Source organism: Myxocyprinus asiaticus, chromosome 2 (genome assembly GCF_019703515.2).
Source record: "Myxocyprinus asiaticus isolate MX2 ecotype Aquarium Trade chromosome 2, UBuf_Myxa_2, whole genome shotgun sequence".
Classification (NCBI taxonomy): Eukaryota; Metazoa; Chordata; class Actinopteri; order Cypriniformes; family Catostomidae; genus Myxocyprinus; species Myxocyprinus asiaticus.
In genome coordinates, this window is record NC_059345.1 from 66,765,574 (window position 1) to 66,780,258 (window position 14,685).

The following is a 14,685-nucleotide window of genomic DNA, read 5'->3' on the forward strand; positions in this document are numbered from 1 at the left end:
AAGCTGTTAAAATTTCTGCCTTGCCACGGAGCCCAAATCATTATCAATGGACATATATTATTCACTCTAGCCTTGTTCATTCTTGAAGAAGGGAAGACCTTGGTAACTTTTGTGTGTACTATCTGCCACCTGAACAGCATCGTGTCGGCATGGCACTTCTCATCCGGTGTGCGACTGTCTTGAGTGTTGCCACATGTAATTAGTGCAAATAATTCCAGGCGCATGCACCACTGCATGTTCAGTATACACAAGGTTAGAAAAATCTGGCTGCACACGTTCAGCACTTGAGCACTCTGCTGATGACGAAATTTGCGCCACACATCTGACCGAAGTATACTTTAAAGTATGCTTTAATGAAGTACACTTTTCTAGACTTGCTAAAGTACACTACTGTATCAATTTGATGTAACCATTTAACCATTTGACTCTCCGTTATTTTAATGGTTTTTAAAAGGTTTATTCTCACTTGACAACTACCCTCATTTCTAAATGTTAATTATTTAATATCATTAATGATTTAATAAATCCTGCAGGACAGAGATAATGGGAGAGAGAGAGAGAGAGAGAGAGAGAGAGAGAGAGAGAGAGAGAGAGAGAGAGAGATTTCTGCTGTGGTTTCAATCTAGATGTCATTTGGGAATATTCCAGATATTTTTATATTTTATGTGGAATGGTGTTTAATTGATCTAATTTTTTAAATATTGTTCTCTTGTGAATTTGTGCCCTATGATGGTGGGATCAAATGTCAACATAGTTATTTTCTGAAATGTATATATTACGAATAGTACATAATGTGTTGTACTCGTGACATTTAAAAGAAAAATCACTGACTTGTGGATGTATTTTGTTCGTCTTGATGAAGAGACAGTTTTATTTGAGACAAACATGTACAGGAGTGTTAAAGGGCTCATATATATATATATATATATATATATATATATATATATATATATATATATATATATTTATTATTTAACTTCCCTATGATCTAATTTTATTGTTAGCAAAGTTTTCTTCCTCATGACCGTTATCCACCCTCACTCTGACCCTTAGAAATTAACAGTCTGTTTTTTTGCTAGGTCGCCTTTCAAACTTATATGTAAACACCATCTTCACATGTGAAATGAGTAACAGTGCACTCACACACAAGCTGTGGGTTTGCTGTCGGGTCCAGTAATGTACATCTTAATCCTAATTATAACGTCTTTGTAAAGTTGCATTACATCTGCGTTGAAATGTGCCACTAGATTTTGAGGTCTGAAAGTTTCAGTATGTTTTCATAGTACATCGAGCTCATTTTTATCTCAAAAGATCAAGGAAAAATGTATTCCTCATGATACAATCCCTTAAAATGCTGTTTGTTGATGCAATTTTATCCCTAAACCCTCTATTAGCAATGTCCAATTTGTTTTTTTATTGTTCTTTTTAGTCTTTTCGATAAATCGGTTAAACCATTTCACAAAACATTAATTCTCTCACAAATATGTCATTCGGAATGAGCCGAGAATCAATGGCTGAGCCGATACTAAGCATTTGGAATGTACCGAGGATTTGACTGATGGGGCGAAAAGTAAGTAGTTGAATAGCATAAATATTAACAAATAAAATTTAAATAAAATGTCAATAAAATTCAATTGAGAAAAAAGCAGCAGTATTTCCCTGCATATGTTTTAGAGCATTTAATATGCTGCACCGCAATGTCAGAAACTAACTGATGACCTAATTACATGATTATGTAAAACATTTTTTTAACCAGCTCGACCAAGTCGTAAAAATGATAGTTTGGTTATTGCACACATATAATAACTGAACCCTTCTTTCTTCATAGAGACATTTTTGTCAAGTGCAGCATTATCCACACAGCAGAATATAATTACAGTCTAGTGAAGGTTTGTGGTGCCTTCACATTTTAATAACACATCTGTCACTCTCTATCTACAAAGTTCTCTTCTTTTCCTCCAATCCTTTCTTTTGATGGTGTTTATTCAACATGACCTCACGCAGATCTGTGCATGCTGTTATAACCACATCAACGTAAAATCAACCACCTGACAGACCACAGATATTCTGCATCTGCTACTGCTGGACCTCTTATTTGGGATGCACAAAACTATTTTATATATATATATATATATATATATATATATATATATATATATATATATATATATACACATTTTTTTTTTATTTTTTTTTTTATTTTTTTTTCAAAATCAACTATTTGGTGGGTTGCCTGAACAACTACTTGACTAATTGGTCTTGAGGAAGCCTTTCGACTTAGACTGGTTTCATATTCACCTGACCTCGATCAGAAGGTGTCCCTAAGTTCCTTAGAGAGTGTTAACAAAAGACATGTTCTTGCGTTCAATAACATCTAGATGGAGCTCAAGGGAATTCGAGAGAATGCAGGAGTCTCAAGAAGTGTTTTTAAAGGGGGGCCTGGGTAGCTCAGTGGTAAAATACGCTGGCTACCACCCCTGGAGTTCACTAGTTCACTAGTTCAAATCCCAGGGTGTGCTGAGTGACTCTTGCCAGGTCTCCTAAGCAACCAAATTGGCCTGTTTGCTAGGGAGGGTAGAGTCACATGGGGTAAACTCCTCGTGGTCGCTATAATGTGGGGCATGTGGTGAGTTGGGCGTGGTTGCCACGGTGGATGGCGTGAAGCCTCCACATGCACTATGTCTCCATGGCAACGCGCTCAACAAGCCACATGATAAGATGTGCGGGTTGATGGTCTCAGATGCAGAGGCAACTGGGATTCTTCCTCCGCCACCCAGACTGAGGCAAATCACTACACCACCACGAGGACTTAAAAGCACATTGGGAATTGGGCATTCCAATTGGGAGAAAAAAAAATGGAAGTTTTTTTTTTTAAAGTTTTAAAACTATTTTTAAACTAAAGTTAAAAAATCAGGCCTTTGAATACATGTTTTTCTTTTTTCTTTTTGAAACTTCACATTTCAAATCACAATCCACTTTCATTGTATGGAAAAAGCAGCTCGGACATTCAACATTTTCTGGAACAACATGAGGCATATATGACAAGTCTTAGGCATATACGATGAAATATTAGGATGTTGTGTTGAGTGTGTTTCCTCGATCTGAAAGTTGTCATGTGAAAATCTGACCTGTCATTACCTGCAGTCAAGAGTTGATGTGAACGTGTCAGTGGTGGGAACTGACGCTCACTGGAGATGATGAACTTCTCATGAGGATGTCACTTCTGTGCTGGATCAAACCAGCTTCTCTCCTCTCACAGCTAATGGAACTGTCATCTTCACCATGGCCGATAACGATCTGCTCTCTCTCCCCCACAAACCGTCTGTCTCGTGTTCTGTCTCTCTCTCTCTCTCTCTCACAAGCGTGGTTTTCCTTCGTTTCTGTGGTCTTGTGACAGTCATCGAAGTAAAGCAGCTGTTTTGAGGAGGTTGTGGACTGATATATGTCCTGTTTTCACTCAAGGTTGTTACACACACAGGGTATTATTAGTGGTGTTCAAGCATTACTATTACTATTGCTCACAGTGATTTGAGCTATTACTTTACTAAACAATCAGACTTACGCTTTTTACCTGGTGGATGATAAAATGGGTGAAATATCCCATAGACTTCCATTGAAGGAGGAACTCAGAATTTCATAGAGACTTGAGGTTGCACTTGAGCCAAAATGTAACCACCTAGCAACCACCCAGAATACCCTAGCATATAAACATGCAAAAAAATATTCTGAAGACAGATATTAAAGTGACTTGGGGATGGGCTTTTCTTTTACTTTTGATGTGGCAGTGGTAGGGTGACCACCTGGTTATTGCTCTTTTGCAGGACAGCAGACGTGATTTGGGGGACAATGCGGGACACATTGGAGAGAGAAAAGTTACTATTATTAGACTATGTAAATATTGACTTTATATTAGACAGAATTCCAATTTTCAGTGACGTTGGATGAAAACCTGTTTAAATCGCCAATAGGCTTTAATCGTTTTAAAGCCATGGTCTGTGACCGGCACTCAATTTGCCCAGGTTCGAGTGATAGAATCTAATTTTAACAGCATGGGACCTATTCAATCTAGTAAATATAATGAGCTGAATATAACAGTAGTCATTGAAAATCAAATTTTATGCCAAAATAAATTTCCTTAAGTAGCGACTAGGTTATGCTCCTTTATTAGAGCGTAAAAAGGTTAATACATTCTTACCGGATTTGGTGTATTTTCAACTTGTACTTTTTCTCGGATCTGGCAGCTTCGAGCAGGGAGATGTGCATTTTCTTCAATTTTTTCTGGTTAGCGTACTTTCTGTCTCTAGCTAGAAAATGTTTGATTTGATTTTTAAATGGCAATCACAGTTTCCAATTTATTTGTTCTTTTTTTTAAATGTGGGATTGTAATTTCGGGAAGATTAAATAAAGTGCACTGTTAATGTGTAATTTTAAAATAATAATAATAATAATAATAATATAGACAAATAATTGAAATGCAGGATGCGGGACAAAGCTTCTAATTCCGGGACTGTGATGAGTTTGGCAGGGGCAAATACAACTTAAAATTTATATTGATATTTTTGTCATATGCTTTGTCAACAAAGAGACACATACAAAAGTATCATATTTTGTGAAATATAAGTAACATTTTATTAAATGTTTTTAGTGTTGTCAGTCGATTCAAATTTTTAATTGCGATTAATCACATCATTTTTTGTAGTTAATAGCAGATTTTAAAAGTGCTGAAATTTTACTCTGTATACACTTCCTGTCAAAATGCACTTATTTCCTTCTTAGGAAAGAAAACAAAACAATATGTTACAATAATGCTTTATTAACATTTTCCAAACAAAGCCTTCCACAATATAAAGATAGAAATGCACTAAAATGACACCAATTCAACTAACATTAAGAATGTGGGTATCCGCTTTGCTACAGCAACCATTAAGCCGCATTCAAGATTGGCGTCAGGGCATCAATGTTAGCATCAAGCTCCACTTTGAACTCCACATGAAAAGCACTTGAAGACAACGTCACATTCTGCATTTTTGTGATAGTTAAAGGTGTTGTAAGCTATTTTTTAATGGAAAGGCATGCAAAAACATTTCCTAATCCCTGAAAGATTTTTTTTTTCTCCCCTTTTTTCTCCCCAATTTGGAATGCTCAAGTCCCAATGTGCTCTAAGTCCTTGTGATGGCGTAGTGACTCGCCTCAATCTGGGTGGCGGAGGATGAATCTCAGTTGCCTCCACATCTGATACCGTCAATCCGTGCATTTTATCACGTGGCTTGTTTAGCACATTACCACGGAGATGAAGCATGTGTGGAGGCCCACGCCATTCTCAACAGCATCCACGCACAGCTCACCACGCGCCCCACCGAGAGCAAACCAAATTATAGCGACCACGAGGAGGTTAACCCATGTGACTATACCCTCCCTAACAACTGGGCCAATTTGGTTGCTTAGGAGACCTTTCTGGAGTCACTCAGCATGCCCTGGATTCGAACTAGCGACTTCAGGGTTGGTAGTCAGTGTCAATACTTGCTGAGCTACCCAGGCCCCCACTACCTGAAAGATATTCATGAAATAAGTGTTGTGAGATATCTTACCTGTTTGTAACAACACTAGACTCTGTAAACAGCAAACAAAAATGTGTTCGCAGGCTGCGGTCTCTGACACTTTCTGCCTGTCAATCATTTTGCAGCGTTCTCATAGTATAGTAGTTGTAGCGAATTATTGAGGTTTAATGCCGTTTTTTGCCATGTTGTTTATAACAGTTGTCAGTTGAGGGCACTGTTTTGCTGCTGTAGTTTTTGATAAGCACTTCTGCTTGATGTTCTCAATAAATCTCATTTGATATCTTTGGAGTGCAGGGTTTTGGAAAGAGGGGGTGTGAGTAATCCAATGGCTCGGATTGTGGAAATTCTAGAACTGCTAAAATCACTTACAGCACCTTTAAGACTAGACTTGCTTACTAGACTTGCTTCTGTGGTGATTAAATTACACCTTACAGAGGCTGTAAAGTATTTGATTTCTATCACAAGTCCCATCTGGGCTTGTTTTGTACAACAATTAGCATTAAAAGTTCCTTTCTCCATCATTTGATCACTGACACTTCTGTTGTGTGAGTGTTTTTGTGTGTACATCACTGCAATGACTCCGGGCAGACACATCTCAAAGGTTCTTTTATACTCTGACCAGCTGGTTTATGCTTAATTAATGGTAAATGTGTCAACGCGTTAACTTTGTGTAACGTGGGTGTTTAAGAGTGGAAGAGAGGAGATGCAGGAGTGGAATCTTTAGATCCTTTAATTAAACATGCTGGAGTGGAACAAACGCTGGAACAAACACTAAATCGTAACATCATAAAACTCAACGTAACACTTCTTAAACTCAACGTGGCACTTCAAGGACTGACAAGGGAGTGAGTAAAACTAGAGGATATTTATACAAAAGGAACTAATGAGTGAATGGAATACAGGTGAGGATAATAAGAAAGAGATGGAAGTGATGAGGGCAGTGCACTATGGGAAATGAAGTCCAGGGGAAAACTTCAAAATAAGAGTCCTTAAAGAAAATTAGGGAGACAGACTGTGACACTTTGACAGCTTTAATTTTTTGTCTTCTGAAAGGTCTTGTCGGCTGGTCAAACGTAAGCTTACAAACAAACTGATAAAAACATCAGTCATAAAGACGTTTTTAAGTAGCCTATTCAGAGTATTTTACTACTTTAAAAAATTCAGCCAGTGATCCGGACAATTACTGCATAGCAAATAGGGTTACAAATGTAAGAAATATCCTTGATTGACAGATGTTAACAGTAATGAATAGATTACAACAAGAATATTGTTTCAATCTGAGACTAAAATGTTTATTTGTATGTGCAAGCACTCGGTTACATTTGTTTAAACATATGTGGATTATGTGTCTAGTTTTTTCATTAAATATAAAATAAAAATGATTACTGATTAAATAGGAAAGTTTGAATATCGGTAAACAATATCGGTCAAATTGATTAAATTCAGGCTGCTCATGTTTAAAACCATGTAAATTAACTTTATTTTTTAGCTGGTAGAGTTCATTTATCCAAAAACAAACTTTATTTTTCAAATCCTAAATGTATTTTGCTGCTAAACATGCACACACACACTTGCATAAGCGGTTTTATAGTTTGTAAGGATTTCTTGGTTATCAGCACTGTTAAGAAAAGTTTGACAGGTCACGCTAGCCATATTAACAGGTGAAATGGTGTTTTTATTTTCTCTCTCTTTCTTTTCTTGGTATTTCTCTTCCTCATGTTTATTTCTGAAATAAACAGCAGATAAGTGAAAACTGCAGCCAGTCAGACAGAACTCTGAGCTTGGATAATGAAGACAATTACATCTGAAAGAGACATACACAGAGCAAGAGAAGTGATAAACGGTTTATAAGGTAATGAAAGTGTGTGTGTGTGTGTGTGTGTGTGTGTGTGTGTGTGTGTGTGTGTGTGTGTTTGTGTTTGTGTGTGTGTGTGTGCGCACTTCAACCCTGACCAGTCCCCCGGTCCCTGCCACTGAAAAATACCCCCAAAGCATGATGCTACCACCACCATGTTTCACCGTTGGAATGTTATTGTGCAGATGATGAGCAGTGCCTGGTTTCTTTCAGACATGACGCTTGGAATTGAGGTCAAACAGTTCATCAGACCAGAGAATCTTGTTTCGCACAGTCTGAGAGTCCTTCGAAGCAGGCTTTCATGTGTCTTGCACTGAGGAGAGGCTTCCGTCTGGCCACTCTGCCATAAAGCCCAGATTGGTGGAGTGTTGCAGTGATGGCTGTCCTTCTGCAAGTTTCTCCCATCTCCACACGTGATCTATGGAGCTCAAACAGAGTGACCATTGAGTTCTTGGTCACCTCTCTTATCAAGGCCCTTCTCCCCCGATTGCTCAGTCTGGCCGGGTGCCAGCTCTAGGAGGAGTCCTGCTTGTTCCAAACTTCTTCCATTTAAGAATTATGGAGGCCACTGTGCTCTTGGGAACCTTCAATGCAGCCGAAATTTTTGTAGCCCTGCCCAGATCTGTGCCTCGACACAATCCTGTCTCTGAGCTCTGCAGGCAGTTCCTTTGACGTCATTGCTTGGTTTTTGCTCTGATATGCATTTTCAGCTGTGAGACCTTATATAGACAGGTGTGTGCCTTTTCAAATCATATCCAATCAATTGAATTTGCCACAGGTGGACCCCAGTCAAAGTGTAGAAACATCTCAAAGATGATCTAGAGAAATGGGATGCACCTGAGCTAAATTTCAAGTGTCATAGCAAATGGTCTAAATACTTATGTAATGTGATATTTCAGTTTTTTTCCTTTTAATAAATTTGAAAAGTTATCAAAAATCTGGTTTTTGCTTTGTCATTATGGGGTATGGAGTATAGATTGACGTGAAAAAAATAAAATAAAAAATAATTTAAAGCATTTTAGCATAAGGCTGCAACATAACAAAATGTGCAAAAAATGAAGGGATCTGAATACTTTCTGAATGAACTGTGTATCCCATATATATAGATAGATAGATAGATAGATAGATAGATATAGATATAGATACATGGATGTTTATAACACATAATTACTGACATAATATGGTGTGATGATATTTTCTAGCATAGACTTTCAGAATAAATTAGCAAAACCCCATAAAGTGTCACAGTTATCTCTGTTCTCTGCCACATTGGTCTGATCAGGTGATGTTTGTTCAGTGATGTTTGGTTGCTTACAGCAAGGGGGCAGTTTTATCCTTCATTCCCCTGGTCTCTCTCTCTTTCTCTCTATCTCTCTCTCGTTTAGCCCCTGCCATATTCAAATGCAACTTGATTAGATTTTTGCCCTTCTGCTAAAGAGGGATAACAGCATGAGAGAGAGAAAGAGACTGAAGAGAATAGAGTGGGACAAAGATGAAAAAGAAAAGTGGAAATATCAGGGGGGGAAGAAAGAGCAAATAAATGACAGAATGTAGAAACAGACCACAAAAAGAAAACTCTATAGACCTGTTTGTGTGTATGTGTCCACAAGGAAAACCTGGAATCACCTTTATTGTGAGGAGTGGCTGACTGAATAAGCATACTAAATATTGTCCAAATGAAAATGCTGAAAGGTATCTGTGAGGTTCCCTATCAATTCAGTTCACTCGACATTGTATTTGAACGCTATGGAGAAAAATCCCTTTTCCACGACCTAGTTGAAGCCCTTGTATCACAACAGCAATCTTGTGATTGGCAATGATGTTTGAGCTCCGCCCTTTTAGGCATGCGTTTGCCCTATATAAGCGGGCGCTCAAACATCATTTCTTCCGAATTTCTTCTTTTAAGACCGACATCATCTCATCTTGACTACGATGGATCATCTCATCTTGATCAGCCCGCTCTTCGCCGTCAACGGACACCCTTCAGCAGATGGGATTCCCTACAGACGCATCAGGACGTTCAGGAGTCCAGCGCCTGCAGCGAAGATTCACCTGCCCCCTCTAGTGTTCCGGCGAAGAAGTCTCTCCGTCTTGCCGCCGGATCCGGTTCTTCACTCAGCGAGACATCTACCTGCTTCCTGCAGCATCCAGGCAGGAGTTGTAGCCTTTCAATATATATAATATAATTCCGTCCAAGTGACGTAAAACACACACAAAAGAGCCGCTTGCGTGTACGTGTCTTTTTAAAGATGTGGTATCGTAAGTGTTCCTGTGAGTGACACATCGCTCCATCAGACCAACATGAGAGCTGTGTTCGCTGCCTGGGCTGCACCCATGGCAAAACAGCTCTCATTGGGACATACTGCCCTCACTGTGAGGACATGAGTTTCCGGACACTCCGCTGTAGGGTTGCCCTCGTTCTGAGGGTCAATTCCACCTCCTGCTTTCTCTGTGCTAAGTCTCGAGAGACCACATGAGGAAGCATGGCTGGGCCGGGAGGTAGAGATGGAAGAACCCGAGAAGTATCTCGCGCCGGCACAAGCGCTACAAGACCCTCGATCTTCCCATGCAGTGTCTTCGCCAGTGCAGTACGCATGTGACAACCTCCAGCCCTCTACAAATGAGCATGGTGTTGTCATGTTCAGCGGATCTGACAATGATAATGATGCCATGTCCCTTGTAGCATCGGAGAATGGTCCATGGAGGTTGTAGCAGCCCCTCCCCCCAGTGAGGGTGAGGAGTGTGCACTGGCCATTGATACGAGTTACTCTGCGTCATTGCACAGGCGGTCAAAATGTGTCAATGCGGGGCTCGCCCCTTTGAAGATGAACGGCATGCGCATTCTGAATGACCTCGATGATTGGCTATTACTGGCTCAATCAGAAGCTCTGCTATACGAGCACAGGAACTTGATACTTCACCATTTGAACAGCCTGGGTCTCAATGTCAACTGGGCGAACAGCACACTTTCTCCCAGCCAGCAAATTTCCTTTTTGGGGGTTCGACTTGACTACATGAGCATGCGTGCGCACCTCGTGAGCAAGCGCGTCCAGTCCATTCACCAGTATCTGTCTCAGTTCAAACTGGGGAAAGCATTTCCACTGAAGTCTTTTCAGAAAATGTTGGGTTTTATGGCGGCAGCATCCGCCGTCATACCATTAGGTCTTTTACACGAGACCTCTCCAATGCTGATTCAAACACAATGTATCGAGTCACACCTGGTGTCGGGGTTACGTGCGCATCACCATGACTCCCCATTGCTGTCTGCTCTAACACCATGGACAGCTCCAAACCTTTATCAGCAGGGTGTGATGCTGGGTCAGGTTTTTCAGATGAAATGTTTTGACCATGGATGCGTCCAACACGGGTTGGGGTGCGCTGTGCGATGGACAATTTTGCTTTTGGACAAAGGTGTTTTTGGCACTTGGACAGGTGTGAAACGGGCATGGAACATCAACTTCTCTGAAATGCTAGCCATCTTCTTAGCGGTGAAAGCTTTCCATTCCGACATAGTGAATCTTCATGTTCTGATTCGGTCAGACAATATGTCAGTGGTAGCATACATAAATTGCCAGGGCGGCAAAAATGATGAGCCCAGCATAATGACTCCTTGTGTGGAGCACGCGCCATCTCTCCCTGCGTGCAACATATATTCCGGGCTTTCTGATGTGTGGAGCAGACAGATCCACAGTTCATCCTCAGAACCGTACTGAGGATTTGGGAAATGTTTGGCAAAACGGAAGTCGACCAATTTGCCTCTGCAGAGACAGCCCACTGCCCTCTTTGGTACTCCTGTCCCAAGCCCCACTGGGAGTGGATGCCTTGGCCAACAAGTGGCCGACGAAACGTAAATATGCATTTCCCCCGGTATGTCTCCTCCACTCTGTCATCAGCAAAGTCAGAGAGGACAAGGAAACTGTTCTGTTGGTTTCGCCAAAATGGCCCAACCGGCCATGGTTTCCGGAAATTATGGAGATATTAGGCGGCCCTCCATGGGAAATACCGCTGAGGAGGGATCTGCTCTCTCAAGCGCAGGGCAAGATTTGAAGATTTGGCATCCCTTGCCGGAGCTGTGGAAACTACACGTATGGCCCCTGAATGGAGCACAGCGTACAAGTCGGAATTGGCTTAGTCTATAAGGAACACCATTTTGCCATCTACAAGCGTCATCTATGAGATGCCCCTATGAACTAAAATGGTGTTTGCAGATTGGTGCTCTTCATGCAACAAAGACCCAGTGAATTGCTCCATAACGGAGATCCTTATATTCCTTCAATAGCAGTTGGACACAGGTCTTACTCCGTCAACACTTAAGGTCTATGTAGCGACCATATCGGCATTTCATGCCCCAGAGTCTGGTTCTTCTATAGGCAGACATTATCTGATCATAATGTTCCTTAGGGGAGTGAGGCGCTTGAACCCTCCTCGCTCTGCTATGGTTCTAACATGGGACTTAAATCTGGTGCTGAGGGCACTCACGAGCCCACCGTGGGTCTACATACACAGGGTCTACTGTGAGGACGATCAGCTGTCCTTCCTGTCTCCCTGTAGCACTGTCTTAGGCGTCTCACAGTACAGACATTGCAATTTATTGCCCTGGCCACATCTGCAGTCCTCATGCCTCCATGCAGCATGCCTAAGGCACGTTCACGCAGATGAGCAGGGACCCTGGGCATCTTTCTTTTGGTGTATTTCAGAGTCAGTAGAAAGGTCTCTTTAGTGTCCTAAGTTTTTATAACTGTGACCTTAATTGCCTACCGTCTGTAAGCTGTTAGTGTCTTAATGACTGTTCCACAGGTGCATGTTCATTAATTGTTTATGGTTCATTGAACAAGCATGGAATACATTGTTTAAATCCTTTACAATAAAGATCTGTAAAGTTATTTGGATTTTTACCAAATTATCTTTAAAATACAGTGTCCTGAAAAAGGGACATTTCTTTTTTTGCTGAGTTATATATATATATATATATATAATTATAACTTCCATTATATAAGCTTGACTTGTATTGTATTGTATGTTGCAAGTTTATGTTATGGCTGTTTATAACAAGACATTGTTTCTGTGGATACAACTGGATGTTGATTGTGTTATAATGAATTATATGCTTTAAGGTATAACTATGAATAGGTTAAATATTATAATGTATTATTACTGTAGTTACAAATAGTTATGAGACGTTATAACTTATTATAAGTTGCATTATGAGACATTATGTATGCATTATAAATATGGGCTTCATAGAAAGCCTTTTCATATGTTTTTTCAAAAATATGACAAATATAAAATATGATTTTCAAGACTCTTGGTTCCATTAACAGTTCTTGAAAGTGCATTTTTCCACCAATGTGGACAGCTCAGCTTTAAGGTGCTCTATTGGCATGACAAATATTTGTACATTCGTATTGCTGAAGCGTTTATAGCTGAGCTGCATTCACATAAAACAGTACTGAACAAACCTGTGTAATAATATACATACTGCATATTAAGTAAAGTAAATGAGACAAAATATACAGTGTAATTCACTAAGACAGATACAGAGGATGATGTTAAATAATAAAAATGAAACTACCAAATAAAAAAAACAAACAAAAAAAAAAACGGGAAAAGTAAATGAACTTTGTCCATTCTTCTCTCTCTGTCTATCTGTACTCCAGGAACGCTGTGTCTCACCAGTGACTTTTGATCCTATAAACAATTCATAATTTAGCACAACAATCACACTCACCTGTAAACATGTGCCATCTGTGTGACTCTACCTCTCAGCCATCAGAGAAAGTGCTGGAATGTTGTCTGACACACAGAACCGCAGACGGACACCTGGCCCGAGCGGCAGCCTGCGGCAACAGTGACATTTGGTGACTCTGTCTTGCTACAACTTCAGCGTTACCTGGAGCCAAAGTGGCCAAACTGGGAGCTTTTCATCAATGCCAGCTGTGAGAGGCAGGGGTCGAGGGTTAAAGGTCATACGCGTCAGAGCGCAATCGTCGCCCTAGGCGTCCCCTGTACTGCAGTGATGGAGGAGGCTGACGGGGGTCTTGCGCATCTGTCGAGGAAGAAAGCAGCGATGCGTGCATCTTTTGTTAAGAGAATTTGCACGGCTGGTTTTCCCCTCGGGCGACTCAATGAAAATATTACAGAAGCTCTTTCACAGTCACTTCATTAGTTTCACCGTGGTTAATGCGTCTTCATAGAGTCTCCGGTGAAGGAAAAGTTCTCCGATAATGCTTTTAATTTCAGGCCTTGAATGCTTCAATTGCGCAGATGGAGAGAGGGTTATGCAGTTATGTACACAATGTATTGGACACTTTAAGGGGTAGTTCAGCCTAAAACAAAAATTCTGTTGTGATAGACAGAATGTTAGGGGCTGATGAGCTCAGGCCACATCCACAGTAATTTGTTTTCAGTTTCCTAATGTATTGTTTTCCAAAGTATGCAGTTATGGAGAGCATTTTCGAAAGTCTTTCGATGTAGAAAAACTCCATTCTAGTGTGGATGAGAGACATAAACAGAGCAAAACTAATGCATGCCTCAGTCACCATTCACTTTCATTGCATTTTTTTTTCATACAATGAAAGTGAATGTTGACAGATGCAGTCAATTTCCTTTTGTGTTCCACTGAAGACAGTCTTTTTCTACCCACAATTAATGTTAGTACTGAAATCTTCTCTAACAATCTGAGAAAATCTGTCCACCCAGACCGTGGTGATGACGAAATTTCCATCACAACCGAAGTATACTTTGGCTTTTAGGCAGCACCTGGATTTGAAAGGCTCTACACAGGCAAAAACTCTGCGCCACATAAATAATGCTCAACACAGGAATCATGATGCAAAATTTATTTCAATAGAGATGGAACACTCTAGAATATAATATGGAATATAGCGTACGAGTCAAATGGACTTGTTTAATGATACTTTTAGGGTGCTTTTGCAGCCTTTTTGAAGCTTGAAAGTTCCAGTCCCCATTCATAGTAACTTTATGTAAAAGAGCGGCCAGTATATTCTTCTAAATCTCTCCTTTTGTGTTCCACAGACAAAAATAAAGTCATGTAATTTGGAACGTCATGAGAGTGAGTAAACGACATCATTTTTGTATGAAATATCCCTTTAAGTGGACAGATTTTCTTAACTAAATAACTACAGTGGCTCGATAAATCAACACAACTGCCAGAATTCCAGAATCAGATGGTGAAGTTGTTTACTCTGATCGAGGAATATAAGACTTCTGCTGCTCAACACATGGATAACTAATTCCTGTACATATTGTTCC